The 13,453-nt window shown below is 45.6% G+C and overlaps 1 protein-coding gene across 3 annotated transcripts in view; it reads left to right on the top strand.

The window, feature by feature from the left end:
• BID (BH3 interacting domain death agonist) overlaps nucleotides 1-13,453 on the top strand; it is a 41,778-nt gene that overhangs the window by 20,931 nt on the left and 7,394 nt on the right. For all 3 annotated transcript variants that reach the window (XM_075005656.1, XM_075005648.1, XM_075005641.1), the window contains exon 2: nucleotides 13,139-13,226. The gene's annotated coding sequence lies outside the window, so the exon portion shown is untranslated. The remainder of the gene's footprint in view (nucleotides 1-13,138; nucleotides 13,227-13,453) is intronic.

Here is a 13,453-nt window from a genome sequence, read left to right on the forward strand (position 1 = left end):
ATGTATTCGTGGTGCCAGCTCACTTTCAGCACTATTTCCAGAGCTGCAGAAGTGGGTTTTCCCCACAGAAGCTCATCACCTAATAAATCATTTTGTTAGTCCTCAAAGTGCTACATTACTGCTTTTTTGTTTTGTGAAGATACAGACTAACATGGCTGCCTCTCTGTGACTATTGTCCTACTGGTGGCTGATAAGATGCATCCCATCCTGTTTGGAAGGAGTTTGAAATAGAGTTAGTTGTTAGAGGGATATTTACAAATATTGTGGGAGGAACAAGTCTGAAGTGGGAAGGGAAAGATACAGCAAACTAGGAGGAGCACGTGCCTGAAATTAATGCGGACTTGAGAGAGGATTTATCAACACTTTTGTTTTTAACGTGGGCTGCGTTTCCAAAGCCCCCTGCTAGCTGTCACTCCCTCCCAAAGCAGCTTGCATGCAGCAGCCTCCTAAGCAAAGGCCACCCCAACGTGAGGCTCCTCCTGAGGATGCACCCCCTATGTAGCGGCTGAAGTGCAGGGCCCACGTTGATTTCTTTTCTCCTCCTCCAGCACAAACACTTCCAGATCTGGGAACTCAGCTGGGCAGACCTGTGCCGTTGTGTTGCACGTGCCAGCATTCCAAGGAAATACTGTATGGCTATTGCAAATGCCGCCCTTGCGACCAAGCGGCATGGGCGGTGCGAGGTGCGCTTGTGTCCCGGGCCTGCAGCTTTGTCATGAACAGCGTGGGGGAGGCGTGCACAGAGCTGACGCATGCAGCTCTTCAAGTGCTACCCGTTCTGCATGCAGGTGGGACAGCTGGGGGGCGGTGCTGCCTTCAGCTTCCATCTTTGGGCCATGGGTGGGGTAAAATGATATTGGCGAAATTCAACATTCGCAAGGGTTCTTGACATCGAACCCTCACAAGTGTCATGGACCTACTGTACGTACGTCACTGGGGACTATGAGACCTGGGTTCTAGTCCCACTTTTGCCACCTGTTAAGACCTCAAGTTGCTTGCTGCATTTCATGGTGCCTCAGTTTGCACATCTATAAAATGAGGTTAATGATGCTTAACCCATCTTTTAAATCTGTCTGAGGTTTGTGAATGAAAAATGCAGTATTAGTGGCTTGAATTTCAGATTCTGGGTACCTGTTGCTCCCTTTGAAATGAATGGGAGCTCCGGGGGTCAGTATCAGTATATTTCAAGCCAGTAACTAGTATCTAGATTGCAGCAGTCCATTGAACCCTTTGCTACAGGATGTGAAGGCCAAAACTATAACAGGGTTAAAAAAGAACCAGCTAAGTTCCTGGAAACAAGGTCCATGAATGGTTATTAACCAAGATGGTCAGGGATGCAATCCCAGGCTCTGAGTAACCCTACCCTCTGATTGCCAGAAGTTGTGAGTGGATGATGGGATGGATCTCTCACTGATGACCTGCTCTGGTCATGCCTTCTGAAGCACCAGGCATTGGCCACTGTGGAAGACAGGATGCTGGACTAGATGGGCCTTTGGTCTGACCCAGTGTGGCTGTTTTTATGTTGTTAATGTTGCAAAGCTGCACAGATTCAAATGCACAGAATAGCTGTCTCTCTCCAAGCTATAGCGATCCTTTACTGGCTCGCTTCTAAGCAGGTGGGGAGGCCCATCTCTGTTCTTGCCTCTTTCCCTCCCTTTCCTGACGCATGGATGAGATCCTTTTCTTTGGGATCATTGGTCCAAAATGAGAGCTTGCCAAAGCCTGATGGCCTGGTAGGGCACTGTGTTGGTTTCTCTGTGTTTTCCTGTCAGTGGGAGGCCCAGAGAGCAAGGACCACATAGACAGCAAAGTCACTCCATTGCTTATGCTCCAAAATATCTACTAGTTGATAAGGTGCCACATGATTTCTTGTTTTTGAAGATACAGACTGAGTTGGCTATCCCTCTGATAACTGCCTCAATAGTGTGCTCTACTAAACCACTGGCTCCATCTATGAGACTTAAATAACAGTTATGCTGGTGCTCACTTTTACTGTGATCTAGAGCCCCTTGCAGGACTGTTCTTTAGTTCCGCTCCCGCAATTATGGCAGTAGGTCCTAGGGGATCTCAGACCTGCTGCAGGTTTCTGCATTAGTTCTGCACCGGCCTCCACTTCGATCCTTATTCTCTGTGAAGTTTGAGATGAGCACACTGCAAGGCTGCCGCCCTTTGAAGAGGGGGCCCTATGAAATAAACATTAGCAAAGTATCAGACTTAAGCCAAGATCTGAAAAAAGAGGTGCCTGAAGTTAGGCCCCTAAGTCCACAGTTAGGCATCTAGAAGAGGGATTTTCAAAAGTGTCAAAGTCACTTAGGAGCTTTTGGTCTTTATTTAAATAGGAATTTTCTTGTGGAGGGGTGGGAAAGAAGTCAGGGATTTTTCTCCTAATGACTTTGGACCATTGTAGCTTCTACTGAAGTTGGAACAGGGAGTGTTTCTGACAGCCAAAGCAGCATTGGACTCCAGTACCCTGCTGATCCGAATCTTCTTGGCAGGGATGGCATTGAGTTTGCTGCTGTTGGTGTGAACGTGCATATACATCAGGAGTAGTCCCAAACATTGGTGAGAAGTTCCTATAATAAAGAACCTGTTAGCTCTGCAGTGCTGTTGCTCACTCAAAATTATGGCATGTGACATTGGCTGTGGCCACATTTGGCCAAAACTTCAAAATGGCCATTTTGAAGATTATTAATGAGGTGCTGAATTGAATATTCAGTGCCTCATTAGCATTAGGATGCTTCCGGCCGTGGCGCTTTGAAAGTGCCGCTTCTGAATGTGCGTGGCTTGGCACGGCTACACGGGGGGTCCTTTTCAAAAGGACCCTGCCCGTTTTGAAATCCCCTTGTTCCTCTCACCTGGCCATTTCGAAGTTTTGGCCAGGTGTGGTCACAGCTTTTGACAATGAGGATGTCTGTGTTCCCATTTACTCCTCCCCTCTGTAATCTGGCATGTCCTGATGGCTGAGCCGAAGGAGCTTGTTATATAAATACAACAAAAAGTTCTGTGGCACCTTTATAGACTAACAGATATGTTTGGAGCACAAGTTTTCATGGGCAAAGACCCGCTTCATCAGATGCCCACAAAAGCTTATGCTCCAATAAATCTGTTAGTCCATAAGATGCCACAGGACTTCTTGGTTTTGTGGATACAGGCTAACATGGCTACCCCTCTGATACTTGTTCCATAGGTGACTTTTCATGTTTGAGGAGTGCTTTCTGGATCCAGTGAACAGGGCTCTGGAGAGATGGGGCTGGGGCGTCTATTCTTGGCTTTGCCACTGTCTTTCTATGTGACCTTGGGCAAGTCACTTCCCCTGTATGTCCCCGATTTGGAGACGATGGTACTTCCCTTTCTCTGTCAAGCAGTTTGAGGTTTACAGAGGAAAAGTGCTAGGTAAGAGTTAAGTTTCGTTCTTGTGAACAGTGGTTATGACATCCCTTTTGTCAGACAGCGAGCATAGTTGTTACCCTGTCTGGCAATAGAAGGCCAATGAATGCTTTGTGTACTTACCCTTCCTAGTGACTTAGACGTTACTGCAGTTCCAGTAAAGAACTTCTTCATGCGTAAATGAAAGAGGCTGTAGAAGATAAACATTTTGACAGGACATAAAAAAAATACCAGCCAATGTACGTGAAGGATAATGTTGTTTCTTTCTAGGGGGTTGTTTGTGTGGGTTGCATCTCATACATTCCCTCTACAGTGGTCTGTCCCACAAAAGCTCATCACTGAATAAATCATTTTGTTAGTCTTTAAAGTGCTACATTTCTGCTGGTCTGTTTTGTTGTAGTACAGACTAACACGGCTACCTCTCTGCTACTAAACCACTCTGTTAGCCATGCCACTCATGCATGAGTGACTCTGCTGGGTAAACAAAAAAGCAGTCCAGTAGCACTGTAAAGACTAGCAAAATAATTTATTAGGTGATGAGCTTTCGTGGGACGGACCCACTTCTTCAGACCATAGACTTGACGTGGGTCTGTCCCACGAAAGCTCATCACCTAATAAATTATTTTGTTAGTCTTTACAGTGCTACATGACTGCTGGCTTGTTTTGATAAAATCTAGACTAACACGGCTTTCTGTCACTGTTCCTGCTGGGAAGTATAGTTTTTATAGTTATAGTATAGTTGTTTGGCTAGAAAAAGAACTTGATCTGGCTGAGGCTAAAATAATTGCTCACAAGATAGAAGGTTATATATGGCCATTTAATTCTCTGATAGTGTTATCTGCAGACCTGCACACAAGTGGGTGAAATGCTGGTGAATAGATAGATATACTGCTTATGAGGCAGCTTTTGTGCTGAGCATTTTAAGAGGTGCAGCATATAAGGTGTGGGTAAGGATTACAGTGGATGGAAGTGGCTTTGTGTGACTGTTTTTTCACCATCTAATTTCTGGGTTGCTGCAGAACCAATGGGGGAAATACTTTAATTTAGGGAGACTTCCCCAGTGCTGCTGGTGGCTTGCGCAGCAATTGAGAACTTCTGTAGGTCTCAGCGTTATGCTACTTTTCCTCTGTTTTGCTGGGGTTGCAAGGAGGGCAGCATAGGTGCTACTTAAAACCTCTCATGTGCAGCTCTGTATCTCTACCAGTACGTTGTCAGATCCCAAGTCAGAATTCTCCCCATCCCCGTCTCTGATAAGCACAATATACAGCAGCTACCTCTCTTACAAAGCAAAGCTTTGATTTCGTTGTGGTTCTGCTGCACGTGTGTAGTTTCACAGCACAGATCAGTACACAAACAAGGTTTTCAGTGTGGTTCGTGCAGGACACTTTGCCACAGTTCTTACTTCTGAATTAGCAAGTGTGAGGTTCACATCACACCCTTCCTTACTGTTTTGCTGTGTTGCCATAGGTAGCCCTCGACTGAAGGTCAGCTATATAGTGCTGCATTTAAGAGTCTGAAGTGCTTCACGCTTACACAAGAGAGAATCCCTGCATTTCGAAATATACCGGGCAGCACCTGAAAGTGCGGACACAGCAAAAGCTGCTGAAAAATAGGTGTCCCTGCCCATCAAAAATTACATTCCCACCTGATGCTGTCACCCTGGGAAACCCTGAGTGCTTGGTGGAGGGTGCTGGTTGTTTTAAACATAGTAACAACTGTGCACCTGCAGAATTTTGTAGTGTAGAAACTACAGCCTGGATTCATACAGTGGACCTTGCATCTTTCTAAACCAAAAGGTGGTTGGTTAATGCATTTCTTCCACAGTCTTATGCTCTGTGTGTGTGTGTGTGTGTGTGTGTGTAATATAGTACTTAACATACATGTTCCCTCAGGTTTCTGTGATGGCACTGAGTCAAACCACAGGGTTTGGCAACTGCATAGGAAACTGGGAATAGAATAACATTGAGGATGTGATCTTTATGCAACAGAGATTGATAATTGCCTTTGTTTGGGATGGAAACTGTGTCCCATGGGTTACAAGACAAGAACAATTGTTTGTGTGGCTTGATGGTGTAATAAGGCAGCTCTGACAACCGTCTGTTGCCAGGAGGAGGTAAGTGTCACTGTTTGGATGTCTAGAGCTCCTGAAACAAGGTCCCATCATTCAGGGTTTGCTAGGATCTTACAGAAGTGCCTCCTGAAGGAATTTTGTTCCAAAACAGCCAAAATTCTGCATATTCTATTTGTCAAAAATAATGCAATATAATCACACTAGTTTCACTTATTTTGGTAATTTATTTAAACAACCATACAGGGAAAAAATCATAATAACTAAACACATGAAAGTTAAATTGCAAATAATTAATAACCCAGACACTGCATTCCAGTTATAATCCTGGATTTTCACTTAAATTACATTACTATTATCTGAGCACTTGGTGTTCTGAAAAATAAGATGTCACATTAAATTTCTCAGCCTTTCACAGAAGGAAGTCACACAGGTTGGCTAATTATTGTCCTGCATGTTTTTAACATAGATAAGTCAAATAGATCCTCAGCTGTAATACCACCCCATTGTACCTTTCTGGCATAAAAAGGAGCCGGCGGGGGGAAGGGGGGCAAGAAAGCACACAGGCCCTTCTCGGTGAGAATTCATTTACAGTAACCCTCAATTTACCAGACTGATGGCAGGGAGGGGTGTCTGTTAAACCTGAAAGTCCACTAAATGTGAAGGTTTACTTCCCGCCCCTGCCCCCCACCCCCGCCTCAGAAAAAAAAATGCCTGCAGTTCAGCAGAGCTGCTGCTGCTGGAGCTGCCAGACCTGTGGCCTGGAGGGACCCTGTCACTGGAGCCCCCACGTGCTCCTCCCACCACAGGTGGGGTGCGTATGTGAGTGCTGTCTGCCCACATATGCGCCCCACCTCTGCTGGGAGAAGTGCGTGGCAGCTCCGATGGCAGTGGTCCAGGCAGCAGTGGAGGGTTCAACCATGGCGGCTGGAAGCAGCGACCCCTCCAGCTGCAGCAGTGGCAGCACTGGTAAGTCACTTTACTTTTTGGGGGGTTGAGGGGGGGTTGGGATTTAGGATTCAACAGGCACTGATTTAGCAGACTTCAGGAACAAGCAGGGGTCAGGGGGCTGGCGGACCTACGTTGCTGCCGAAGTCTGCAAAATCAGGGTCCGTAAAATTGAGGGTTTACTGGCTACTGTCATTTTAAAATAAGTCTCCTTTACACGACGTCTGGCAAGGTAAAGGAGCCTTAATTGATGAAGAATGGGAACAATTAACAAACGTGAGCAACCGGCATTTATAGCTGTTGCATTTCTGCTCAGCCTTAGGGACAGAAACTGCTTCGCGTACCTTCAAGCCCGGAATGCAGCACCATCGCCCTTTAATGTCCCTGCTATAGCATCACTTCTGTTCCTGCCAGGAAACCAGCCACCCAGTGCTACTCTCCTGCGTTGGGTGAAACCTGTCTCTGTTTTTCAGCTTTGAAATCCCCTAATGAATTCACAGAACTGTCCCTGTCTCCACCAGTCAGTGCAGGTTGCAGCATTGTTTGCACATTAAATTCCAGCAGCAATGACTATTAGAAGGCTTTAAGAGCAGGCTTTCCCTTTGTGTTCATTGGCTCGCCATTCCTGGAGTTAGTCTCTGCCCTGATCGCTTAGAAGCCATGTCTGCTTCTGACCAATGTTCCCTCTGATCTTTTTCCATCCATGGGCGGAATAATTTTTTTATGTACAGAGACGTGTGAATGTGCACCACTAGTAGAAACAAACCCTAGCAGTGGGCCCTCTGTTAATCAGTTGCGTGGCATTTAATCTCCCCTGAGTGCAAGTGCATAGCCCAGAGGGAACACTGCTTCTGACCCACTAAAGAGTCATGGTGCACAGCAGTTCAAAGGGATCCGGGGCTCCTGGCCACCACTGCCACTCAGGCAGTGGTGGCAGCTGAAGTTCTGGGCCCTTTGAATTGCCACTGGAGCACTGGGCACTGTGTAGCTCAGAGGGCTGTCAAGCTCTAGGCAGCATGGAGGGCTGGCTGCTCCTGTCCCTTTTGCCCAATACCAGGCCCCTTCTGGGAGTACAGAGCCCCCTACCTGCCCCCTACAGACCCCTGGGGAACACCACTATTTACCTCTCTCCATTCTGAAAACTGTCCATTTATTCCTACCCTTTGTTTCTGATCTTTTAACCAGTTACCAATCCAAGAGAGGACCTTCCCTCTTATCCCACGACAGTTAACTTTGCTTAAGAGCCTTTGGTGAGGGACCTTGTCAAAGGCTTTCTGAAAGTCTAAGTACACTATATCCACAAGATTCCCCTGTCCACATGCTTGTTGGCCTTTTTAAAAAATTTGAATAGACTGGTGAGGCACAACTTCCCTTTACAAAAGCCGTGTTGACTCTTCCCCCAACAAATTATGTTCATCAATGTGTCTGTTCTTTATTAAGAGTTTCAACCGGGTTGCCTGGTACTGAAGTCAGACTGACTGGCCTGTAGTTGCCAGGATCACCTCTAGAGCCGTTTTTAAAGATTGACGTCACATTAGCTATCCTCCAGTGATCTGGAACGGAAGCTGATTTAAGTGACAGATTACAATTACTAACTGTAGTTCTGCAGTTTCACATTCGAGTTCCTTCAGAACTCTTGGGTGAATGCCATCTGGTCCCAGTGACTTATTACTATTTAGTTTTATCAATCTGTTCCAAAACCTCTTCTAAAAACACCTCAATTTGAGACAGTTAATCAGATTTGTTACCCAACAAGAATTGCTCAGGTTTGGGAATCTCCCTCACATCCTCAGCTGTGAAGACTGATGCAAAGAAATCATTTAGTTTCTGTGCAGTGGCCTTCTCATCCTTGATTGCTCCTTTAGCATCTCGATTGTCCAGTGGCCCCACTGGTTGTTTAGCAGGCTTCCTGCTTCTGATGTACTTAAACATTTTTTGCTTGCTTTTTGACTGTTCTTCAAATTTTTTTGGCCTTCCTAATTATATTCTTACACTTCACTTGGCAGAGTTTTATGTTCCTTTCTATCTTCCTCACTAGGATTTAACTTCCATTTTTTAAGGGATGCCTTTTTTGTCTCTCACTGCCTCTTTTACTTTGTTTAACCACGTTGGCACTTTTTTGGTTCTCTTACTATGTTTCTTAAATTGGGGTCTACGTTTGTTAACCTCTATTACGGTGTCTTTAAAAAGTTTCCATGCAGCTGGCAGGAATTTCACTTTAGGTACTGTAACTTTTAATTTCTGTTTAACTAACTTCCTCATTTTTGTGTAGTCCCCCTTTCTGAAATAAAGTACACTCATCCCTCGCTATATGAGCACAATTGGTTCCCAGCTTTTTGCCTGTGGGTGAAAACTCATAAGAGGGACACTAAATTCTCATTAAAATACACGTAAAAGTCTCTGATCGATTCCAAGTGCTCAGAGTGGCAGCAGGTGGCGCTGCTTTTGAAAGGTAAGTGAATGTGGGGTGGGGGTGGGGGGCTAGAGGCTGGGGGCAATTTGGGGACGTGAGTGGGAGGGAGGGTTAAAACATGGTACCGGGTTGGGTTCGGTGGGGGCGGGGTTCAGGCTGCTGCAGGTTGGGTCTGTGGGGCCAGCGGGGGGGTTAAGACTGTGACGGTTTTGGTCTGCGGGGTTAGCAGGGTTAGGCTGCAGTGGTTTAGGTGCATGCACCGGCAGGGGGTTAAGGTTGCAGCGGTTTGGGGTCGGTGGGGGGAGGAGGTTTAAGGTTGGAGCAGTTGGTGTGTGCGGGGGGGGTTGGTTGTGTCAGTTTCGGTGTGCAGGGAGGGGAAGTTCAGGCTGTGGCAGGTTGGAGCTGTGGGGAGGGGGTAAGGCTGGTATTAGTGGGGGGAGTTTACTCGTCCAGTGAGTAAAAGGTAGGTATAGGTTTCCCTCATTTAAGCGCCTACTTGTAAATAGAGTACTCATTTAATGAGGGATGAGTGTATTAGAGTCTTGGGCTACTGTAGTATTTTCCCAGGCACAGGAACGTTAATTTAATTATATTATGGTCACTATTGCCGAGAGGTCCAGACACATTCACCTCTTGGACCAGATCCTGTGCTCCACTTAGGACTAAATCAAGAATTGCGTCTCCTCTTGTGGGTTCCAGGACTAACTGCTCCAAGAAGCAGTCATTTAAGGTGTCAAGAAACTTTATCTCAGCTTCCTGTCCTGAGGTGACAAGCACCCAGTCTGTATGGGGATAGTTGAAATCCCCCGTTATTATTGGGCTTTTTATTTTGATAGCCTTTCTAATCTCCCTGAGCATTTCACAGTCAGTCTCACCATCCTGGTCAGCTGTTCGGTAATATATACCTACTCCTATATTCTTATTATTCAAGCATGGGATTACTATCCAGAGAGATTCTATGGTACGGTTTGGTTCATTTATGGTTTTTACTTCATTTGATTCTACACTTTTTTTAATGTATAGTGCCACCCCAACCACCCACCCCCAGCACAACCTGTTCCGTCCTTCCCATAAATTTTGTACCCTGATATTACTGTGTCCCATTGATTATCCTCATTTCACCAAGTTTCTGTGATAAGTAATGAATTCTGTAAGCCCATGCAAGGCACAGAATTCCTGCAGGAGTGAAATGGTACAGCCATTAGCAGTTCTGGTTTTGTGAAATACTTTTACCATCTTGGATCTGCACCTTGTGCCTTGCAGGGGACTATGCCTAGATTTTGAAAGGCTGATCTGGTACCCAGTGTTGTTTGAGTAGATATAGGGCCTGATCCTATTCCCACTGAGGCTACTTGCAAAACTGCCATTGACTAAGATAGAGGTGAGAGAACATTTTTACATCAGACTCCACTTTTCATCGCTCCAATTAGAAGAGCCCCCCCCCGCCCCCATCTATCTGTCTAATGTAATCCAAACCAGTGGAGATTTTGGGTACCTTCAGCGGGGGATTGGGGTGGAGAACCTTTCCATAGGTGTAAGAAAACAATTCCGTGGCATGTAAGAACTTTATTAATGAGTATATAAATGTGAGTACACAGACATAAATACAGTAACATAGTTCAACATTTTTAATGAGGGGGGTGAGCCTGAGACCCAGCAGCTGATCATGCTGCACCCCCTTATGAAATTTCATGCCCCCCACTTTGCTTGCCCCTGGACTAAGATGATACAGGATTCAGACCTTATTGTGCACCGAGCCCTGTACAACAGGAAGAACATGCCAGACTTAAAGATGTAGACAAGACTGGGCCTGAATGTTATTTTTTCCCAACTGCTGCTTTAGACAGAGGCAGTTCTTTTGTGGAACATGGGACCTGATCTTTACCAGACTGTAGCGGTCACTCACATAGAATCATAGAATTGAATCATAGACTCCTAGGGGGCTGGAAGGGCCCTCAAGAGGTCATCGAGTCTAGCCCCCTGCCTAAAGCAGGATCGACCCTAGCTAAGTCATCCCAGCCAGGACTTTGTCAAGCCGGGACTTAAAAACCTCTCAGGATGGAGATTCCACCACCTCTCTGGGTAACGCATTCCAGTGCTTCACCACCCTCCTGGTGAAATAGTTTTTCCTAATATCCAACCTGTACCCCTCCCTCTGAAGCTTCAGACCACTTGCTCCTTGTTCTGCCATCACTACTGAGAACAGCCTCTTTCTATCCTGTTTGGAGCCCCCCTTCAGGAAGTTGAAGGCTGCTATCAGATTGCCCCTCACTCTTCTCTTCTGCAAACTAAATCAGCCCAGATCCCTGAGCCTCTCCTCATGGGTCATGTGTTCCAGCCCCCTAATCATTTTTGTTGCCCTCCACTGGACCCATTCCAATACATCCACATCCTTTCTACATGGGCCGGGGGGGCAGAATTAGACACAATACTCTAGATGTGGCCTCACCAGTGTCAAATAGAGGGGAATAATAACTTCTCTAGATCCGCTGGAAATGCTTCTCCTAAAGCACCTCAGTATGCCATTAGCCACCCCAATGTGCCATATTTCAACATCAACAAAAATACATCTGCCTTCTTGTCTTTTCTGGGACTGACCTGATGTTTCCAGCTTTATTCCCAAATTGCGCCACAGTTGTGAGACATAATCACCTATACCTAGCTTCCGCCAAACAATGCTGCTCAGTGTCATTTTGAAGAACTGAATGCTAAGCACTTCTGCATAGGAACCATCCCACTGTTCTGTTTAGTATAACACCTGGCACAATGGGGGCCTGGTCTCTGATTTGAGCTGCTAAGTGCGACAGGAAAATCAGAAGCATAGCTGTTTTCCTGTTCCACTGGATTTGCCTACACTGTGAGCTACAGATGCTTCATGTTGGGCTGGGAACAGAGCTCAGGGAGATCCTGGAAAGAACGGCCATGGGCTTTTGCAGGGATGCTAACCGAAGGCTGAATGCTTGATTTTTATATTTTGGGACTGTAGCACTGATGATTCAAAGCCCACCAACCTGCAGTCACAGGGAGTACGAGGCAAGCTGTTTGCAACTGAATTGGGACTTGAATGAACTCACTGTAAAAGTTTAAATAAATGTAAAACTAATCAGTTATGCCAAGACTTTAAAGTGTTTAGTGACTATAAGTGGCTCCCTATTTTTCAGGGCTGTTACAGACTCTTTAAGAAGGGTCTCTCTTTTCAGAAAGTGCTGATCACTCACTCTCTGAAAATCAGTTCCCTGTTAATTATCTCAAGTATGGGTGAGGGAGGGGAGCAATAACTGAAACATTCAATCACTAGTAACTTTTAAAATCTTGGCCCTAAACTCCCCCAGCAGTAAGCCACTTCAGAGTGCATTGATGATTGGTCCACATTTTGGGTCAACCAAAACATATCTAAGGTGTGTTTCGATAAGACTAGGCACGAACAGCCCAGGAGCGGCTTATTGTTATATTAGATGTGTTTTCTTAACCTACCTCTGCACTTTAAGCTTGGAGTGCGACTCCCAGCTTGCATACACATACGCACGCTAGCTGGATGAGTAATAGTGTAAGCCACACTGTAGCATGGGCAGTGGTCATGCAACTGAGCCATCACGAGTACATAGCCACAGGGTGCAGACTAGGTTGCACTTGGCATGACTAAACAGCACATCTACTGCCCATCCTACTGTTCATACGCATGCTAGCTTTTGTCTGGTTTCCACCAGTAGGTGTATGCGAGCTGGAAATTGGAGCCCAAGGTTAGGATGAGTCATCTGCAAACAATGTCAGAACTGTTATGCAATTAGGTTATTCCTGACCCTGAGTGTGAAATTCATATAGAACCCAAAGTTTATCTAGACAAATAATTATTCAATTATCCAAAGGAACCATTTGAAACATTCAAATAAACGGGAGTATGATGTGTATTTCATGGTGGGGATGCCATGGAAGTAAGTTAGCCAGCTCTTGCTGGAACATGGGAAGAGTGTGAGTTTATATTAGTGAGAGTGAAAAGTCCAGTTTCTACTGTTGTGCTTTAAAAGATTTGGAAAAATTAGAGAGAGGCCAGAGGAAAGCAATAGAAATTATGATGGGTTTAGAAAAGTAGGCCTCTGACTTAAGGCTGAAAGAACTTTAAAACCATTGTGCAAATAGAAATTGTGTAAAAAGATATCCAGGGTCCCATGGCATTATTCACCGAGTTCCTTTACAAAAGTGAGTAAAGCCCCCGTTCCAGTAGAGGGCGCTTGAGGCATTTGTGGCTGTCTTTCTGAAAATGGTTGGTTTGTGACTAATTAGCATTGCTCATATTTCTCTTCCGTGTTTTCTTGGCGTTCCAGCAGTGGCATGGCTGTGCGAAGGAGCGATTTTTAAACGTGACTGGAGGCCCTTTGCAGATGCAAACAGCTTGACTTTCGACGATACCAGGTACTTGGTCCAGGTTATTTCCTATACACCGTATGTGCTCTGGGGTCAGTGCAAAGTTGGCAGGCTCAGGCTGGTTCACTTATAAATGAACAGGAGTATCTCACCACTAAACGCAGGAAGCTACTAAAATTCCTTTACAGTGAGCCAAATGACTTGATAATCCTGGCATCTTCGATTCTTCACTAGCCAGGCCAGAGGTCTACCTGGAGCTAAACTTGCTCTCCATT

Source organism: Carettochelys insculpta, chromosome 1 (genome assembly GCF_033958435.1).
Source record: "Carettochelys insculpta isolate YL-2023 chromosome 1, ASM3395843v1, whole genome shotgun sequence".
Classification (NCBI taxonomy): Eukaryota; Metazoa; Chordata; order Testudines; family Carettochelyidae; genus Carettochelys; species Carettochelys insculpta.